General features: G+C 37.2%; 1 protein-coding gene across 1 annotated transcript in view; it reads left to right on the plus strand.

Moving 5' to 3' along the window:
* Positions 1 to 1,877: 1,877 nt before the first annotated feature.
* Positions 1,878 to 7,337, plus strand: part of tjp2 (tight junction protein 2) — an 82,031-nt gene continuing 76,571 nt past the window's right edge. Inside the window, exon 1 of the mRNA XM_015373200.1 lies at positions 1,878 to 2,069. The gene's annotated coding sequence lies outside the window, so the exon portion shown is untranslated. The remainder of the gene's footprint in view (positions 2,070 to 7,337) is intronic.

The raw sequence follows: 7,337 nt of genomic DNA on the forward strand, positions 1-7,337 counted from the left end.
ACACACACACACACACATACATACCCGGAGTCTGTCTGTGGAAACCCACAAATGAATGATAGTAGGTTGGGAAATGTAGTTTATATAATTTGTTTTGCTTATAGGTACACACTCTAGAGAGTAAAACTGACATTTATGAGTGTAAAAATATATTTTACGTTTCTCTCTTCTTATCAGGGAGGGCGGTGCCCCAGCGCCCCCTATTTACCCTTAATTTGAGTAGCTAAGTGAGATAGTTTGCCAATGGAATGAGTATTTTTACTCTTAAAATAAGATAATTATATAATATGCACTGGAAATAAGTCAATGCAATAGTGTTTTCTTATTTTAAATGTGAATTGTCTTGTTTCATTGGTAAAATGTCTCTTTTACCTCCTCAATCCAAGAACAAATGCACTTATTTTATTTTTTTTTAAAAAAAGGACTTATCTAGATTTAGATTTTTTCCTGTTGTGAATATGTTTTCAATTACTGTGGCCTTTTTCAGGACTAGTGTCTGACCAGGTGAGTTCAAACTGCACAGGTAAAACCAGATTGGACTCACCTGGTTCAGTGGCTGGGCAGAACAAATACATGACAAAGAGATGACTTGTTGATCCCCAATCTCTGGTGTGTATATATAAAGAACTGCATACTACTTGGATGTAAAATAATTGCCATCATGGCTTAGTGAAGCTGCTGCCTACCTTTGTGAAGCAGGAAAAAGACTAATACAAAATGAATCCGGTAGAACTTTTATTGCCTACCTGGAATGGGTGACAATAGTTGAATAAACTTTTGGCCCTAAAAAAATAGTATCGGTGCCCTATTTGTTGGTACTCACCGATACCGATACCACCATTTTATTGCTGTATCGGAGTCCCTCCCGATACTGATATCGGTGCAACACTACTCAGGATCAAGATTCAATCAAATTAAATTATACTTTTAATCCGAAAGGAAATTGAATTTTATAACATCATTGATTTGTAGAACTGAAAGGGAAATTGGTCAGAAGGAATTTTCTATCCAATAATGATGTTTTCAACCAATTATTTTAGTTTCTGATAAGTTTTTATTCAGTTTCATGCTATTAAAAACAGTCTCAATTGAGTGCAATTCACTTCCACACCAATACATTTAAATGTTTGCATAGACAGATTCACGCTGGGATATTCAAATTCTGTTTCTGTTGGATCAACTTTCTGCCCGTCTGTCCATCCGACACCACTTTATATTTTATTATTTTTTTCTTCTGTTAAAGGAGAATCCAGTTTTTTTTTGTTTTGTTTGTTTGCTTGTCTTTTTTTTTTTTTTTTTTTTTAACAATGCCTGTCTGGCAATGTGGCAATTAGAATAATTGTCTTGATGCCAAAAAGAGCCCAACAGATCTTACTTTCACAAGTGGAGCAGCATGGCTATCGCCGTAGTGTTCCTCTTGATTTATGCATATAAATAGCTTTATTATAATTCATGCAGGGAGTATAACAGATTATATGGACACTGCAATGTAAGTAGAACATGAAAGGAAAAAGAGAAAAAAAGAGAAAAGATGAAAGAAAGAGGAGATAAAAGGACAATTCATTAATATTTTAAATAAAATCAATAATGTATAAAAGCATTATGGACTTGTTGTAATATTAGTTAAAAATGCAGAAAAAAAAAAGACCTTCATGGAAGATTTGGTCTCACATTTTATTTGTAAAAAGCTGATTAATACAAGTGGATTTTTTTTACTTGAAAATATAATTATTCTTTTTCCTTTTCTCTTCATTTTTATTGAATAATTTTCCGGATCAGACCTGAATGAAGTCCTTTTCAGTTGACTCACAGGTGATGATGAGTCAGAGCAGCGATACCATCAGCCGCGCCTACAGCAGTTTCAACTGCACACCTGAAATCATTAGGCCACGCCCACATACCTGCCAGAACACGGAAGGAGGATTATATGGACTTCACAAAAACATTTAGCGACTGTTTGCTCAGTTGAAGACCTCTTCCTAACCCACCTCCCTCCCATCCGGGCCGGTAGTTCGGGATAAAGGCCGCTTTGGACCGGGACAACCGGAGGAAAGTCTCGGTTTCGCCAGGTGAGTCCGCCCTGTTCAGGTTGTTTCCTTGTTTCTCAGCGGCCATGTTGGAGCACAACAGCCACACAAACCGAATAATTTATTTTTTTAAAGACTTCTGTGATAATTTCCCTGTTCGGTGTGTTTTAAGGTGGTAATGTTTTCTGTGGTTTTCATTTTAAACAGAATTTGCGCCACTTTGTCTGCAGGCCTCTGTTTGCTGCTGGCTTTAATCCACAGGTGTGTCTCTCTGTGGCCTCCAGATTATATCGAAATTACTGTTAATCTGTCAAACCTCTTATTTTACATATTTAGAGTTTCTTTAAAGGGGTTTCAAAACAGTTATCTTTCTAAATCATCATTTTAACTTGATTAAAAGTCTGTTTTAATATATGCAACCTCTTTGAGTCATTTTTCTATACAGTTATACCCAAATAAAGTGTAATAGTCCTCTCTCATTTTCTTTTTTTTAACTCTTAATTTCATATTTCTTTAAAGTTTTTCTTTCTTTAGACTTCCTAAATAAAAAAAAATGTATTCATTCATTTTTAAATTGAAAAAACTGCTTCAAGTACTTTACTTTTTTTTCTCAACAAGCTGATTTAACTTAAAATCTACATTTCTGACTAATAATGCATCAAATAAATGTAACGTAAGCCTGCAAATTTTTATCTTGTTGGAAATTATTGCACATATGAGATTAGCTGATCGCTCATTAAAAGATGACATGGTTTGATCTTCGGGGATGAAAAGGAATTCAATTATTGTCCCGATTTATGCATCAAAGATTTAACTATCCTTTATCGGCTATATCTATTATTATTGCACTAAAATTTAAATTGCATTAAAAAAAAGGACCACAAAGGACCAATCAGAATGTGCAGCTTGACCTTTAAATAAAACTAGATCAATGCATCCCAAATATAGACATGTATCAATAAAAGGAGCTCAGATATATCAGACTTTTATAAAAGGACATATTTCTGTTAAAATATATCGCTTTTCTGATACTATCACATTATTGTTCGCATTTGTGGTTTACCTCTACCACTAAGCAGGGGCGGATTTAGGAAATTTGGGGCCCTAGGCAAAAACAGGCAGGGGACCCTCTGAATTGAGAAGACAGCACATAAAACAGACCCATTATACAGATACAGAAATTTTAATGGTATAGACAGTCTCCAGAAAGCCACAAAAAAAGTCGCTAGATTTGGCACTAGGTGATTTTTTGATAGAAAAGTACTAGAAGGGCCTGAAAAGTCGCCAAATATAGCGACAAAAATGCTAAGTTAGCAGCGCTGCCCTTTGCGCCATTTGTATTTTAATGGTTTGCTGCTGTCTGTTTGAAGCTTTCTGGACATGTGCAGCAAATGGACTGATCCAATATGGTGGACATTGGGGGGGCACTGAGACATGTTTAATGTTATAAACATTCTGATTACATTTTAGCGAAAACATTTATATCAAAAACATAATTAATGTGCACAAATAAGGAATAGTTGGCTTAACCATGCATGTAAACAGAGTTTTATGCAGCTGCCTAGTATTGCCTAATAGTAAATCCCCCCCCGCCACTAAGCTAATTCTTCTGTTTATTTCTGATTGAATAAGGTCAGCATTTATTTATTCTTTTTATGATTTTTATTTGCCGTTTTCAGCCACAGCTCAGAATGCAAACTGTTACGTCTCCATCTCTCCCTCCCATATGCCACCGAGCGTTCTCTGCAAAGCCAGAGGCGTAGCCAGAAAACTTTAATCAGGGGGGCCAGGCAATAACCAACGTACACTGAGGGGTGGCCAAAAGCAGATAGGTTATAGCTGCTCCCAACTTTTTCTAACTGGTTGATGAAAGTGCAATTATCAAACCGATGGTTCCAAACGTTTATTACAGGATTTTCCGTCATACAAACGGCCAAGACCACCGTGAACACTGCAAAATACACGGTGGAAAATATTCATCAGTGAAATCGTCATATTAGGAGTTGCTAGAAGTCCTTACACGTCCATTTCTTCTATATTTCAGTCCTTTGCCTTTACTCTTGCACACGCCGACCGAGTATAAAACAAAACTCAGAATTTTCCATCCAAGGCATCACGTGATCAAGTGATAACCTAATCGGTGACGTCTCCATCTGACATTATTACAATATTTCCCCAAAGTATGTACATATTAATAAAAAAATACACAAATATGAACTGGATATTAAAAGTAAAACATATTCATATTCACAAAAACAAAAAAATTAATTCACACAGAAAAATGCTTATGTAACTGCGTTCGATACATAGGTGCTGGAACCTCAGGGTCAATCTACATGGTTCCTACAGGAAAATGAACAATCACAAAATCCATATTTTCTAAATAAAGACAAACTATACTTTCCTACAGCTTTTTCTAACAAATAGACAAATATATTTAAACATCCATGCTGTCTAAATTAAAAGTATAGTGGACAAAATTCTTTCAGTTTTTGGTTTTGGGGCGAACATCTTATTCATTATCATTAATAAGCTAGTTTTATTAATAATCATTCAGCATGAAATGAATATTTACATGTACTAATATCTACATTAAATGGATTACTTATTATTAAAGTGGTTATTTATCTCTGATTTCAGTGAAGATTTCTAGATGACATGCAGAGACATAATTTTCTCTTTACCCATATAAGAAAAAAACTAGTTCTGAAAAGAGCATGAATTCTGTATTTATCTTTAATGTCAATATAGTAATGTGCATAATTAACCACAGGGTTTTTATTGTCAGGTAATTGTTTACATATACAAAATTAAAATGTTAAATAAGTTAGAACATTCCACTTGAGAGTATTACTGCTTAGAGGGAAAAATGTTAGGGGCTGCCAGTGATTAGGTAAGGGTGGCCCTGGCCCCCCATGTAGCTCCGCCCCTGTGCAAAGCACTCCTGGAAGTTCTTTGCAGAAACCAACAAAAATGGCAGCCCCCATAGTGGCTGTGAAACTTTGACCACAGAACAACTTAAATTATAAGTTTTCCAGGTTGGATATAAAAATAATTATAGGCTTGTTTGTTTTTCTTTCTATGAGCTTTGGCTTTAAAAGGCGAGACTGACTCCATCTTAGCTGAATCCTGTATCCTGATATAAAGCAGCGACGTCTACATGTGCTTGGATGCAGGAAGCAGGCTTTCCAATTCCCGATATCAGCCGTTTGTTTGGGTTTTTACGATGTTTTATTTCCAATCACAACAACTTCTTCCATTACCTGCTGGTTTTATTCCATTTCCTCCTAATTGTTGGGGAACTGTTGATGTTCACTTCTTGAATTTGCTTTTATTGGGTCTTTAAAGCTTACAGACCTCTGAGTGACGTTAAAGGAACATGCTGATTGGTTGAGCCGGCTGGACGCTTTAGGAAAACCTTCATTTGATGACGTTTCTTTTAATTCCTAAAATCAAAAGGACTCACAGAGAAGTTTGCTTTAAGGTTGTAGGAGATCTTTTCAAACAATATGGGTGGAATAAAGGAAGTGATTACAGTAGGCCGTGACTTCAGTGTTTTCCACAGACAGCAATGAGCCGATATGTTTGATCCTCCCTCTGTTGTGTTTTTATAGAGGATCAACGCTGCAGGAAGAGGCTTCATCTCTAAACCGGGGGTGTTAGTCAGGCATTGCTTCGAACAGATGTAGAAACACTGTTTTAATCTGAACTACTGTGCGTTTTAATCCAACCGGCTCTTACAGGCAGTTATAAAAGGCCTCAAACTGGACTTAAACACTATTTTAATCCAGCTTTTCCCTCCAGTTCGGTTTGTTTACATGATTCCATTTGATAAAAGATGTTATTTAAAGTAAAGGCGACATCCTCATCACCCGTCTGTCTATCAACATATTTCAGTTAAATTCAAATCATCGATATGATGCATCAGCAAAATAATTTAACGCCCATAAAATGAGCTTTAATAGACATCAGGTATTTATATAAAAATAGTAAATAGTTATATAGAACTGTTTGCTATGAGCTCATGCCTTGTGAATTTCAAAATAAAGGCATTACTCAAAGATGATGGGAATCGATGTACTGATTAGTTCAAAGCACAAGAGAAACATTTGAAATTTATGTCAAATTACAAAGTAATACAACTTGGAACAAAATTCATTACGGTCTACTCCTTTAGTTGGACTGAAGTGCAGTTATGATCAAATTAAGTTAGTAATACAATCAAAATTGCTAAAAAGAATTCACTGAGGGAAGCAAAACATTGTTTTAACTTTAGTGACCTAAGCAAGCATGTGGCGACAGTGGAGATGAGCAACTTCCTTTGAACGGAAGGAAACGTCCACATGTTCAGGATGAGCAGCAATCTGAAAAGATCCGGCCAGGGGTGAGGTTTGGAGGGAACAAACGCTGGCACTGTACCAGGGGTACTTTCTCATGAGATCTTATTTAGGCTTTAGTGGGAATATTTTTGATAGTAGGGAGACGGGAAATGGGACGGGAGAGAGGGGGAAGACAGGCAGCAAAAGTCACTAGGCTGGGACTCCATCCTCTAATGGCCGCATCGAGGACCAAGCCTCCATACATGGGTTGCATGATTTACCCACTGCTGTGTGCACAGAGGTACTTTCTAGGGGTGTAAATAATAATCGTTTTGTATCGATGCATCGACCCAACAGCCGACGATCCGATGCATCGACACGTCCGCAAGAGAATTGAATCATGTTTTTTTTTTTTTCTCTGGTCTATTTTTATCCATTTGCTCCTGGGCGTAATTCTCCCTCCCGTGCTGAGGTGGCGCTAAACCTATTTTGCCCTCCTACCTCGCTTCCTGGTTATACTCTTACAGCAGTGTGTTGCAGTTAGCTTGACACAGACATTTTTTATTAATGCTCAATATTGAAGCGTGGTCTGAGCTACACACTGTGGGAATAGATACGGCCGAGGCGGCGAGGAAGTGGGGGCGAGTTTAGTCCGACGACGGAGGGACATGAGGGCCAAAAAGAGCGGAGGTGGAAAAAGGGTCCCAGCGTTCTTGCTCTTCTAGTGGGTCAAACTTCATAAGTTGTTTTCCGCAATTTCATTCATAAAAACAAAACAAGCCGGCCTCCTGTCTGCGGTCAGCTACAATTTGGGAGAGGAGCAGCGGAGCGTCTGTGGAGGGGGCGGGACGTCTGGAGCCGAGGTATTGCATTGCACTCATTGCACCGATTTTCTGCAGTATTTTTTGATGCAACTTTTCTACTTCTGTTATTTGCTGTTGTTCAAAAAAATAAAAAAAAGCATAACGATCTTAAAGCTTTCATTGCTTTA

Source organism: Cyprinodon variegatus, unplaced genomic scaffold, assembly GCF_000732505.1.
Source record: "Cyprinodon variegatus isolate N-32 unplaced genomic scaffold, C_variegatus-1.0 Scaffold82, whole genome shotgun sequence".
Classification (NCBI taxonomy): Eukaryota; Metazoa; Chordata; class Actinopteri; order Cyprinodontiformes; family Cyprinodontidae; genus Cyprinodon; species Cyprinodon variegatus.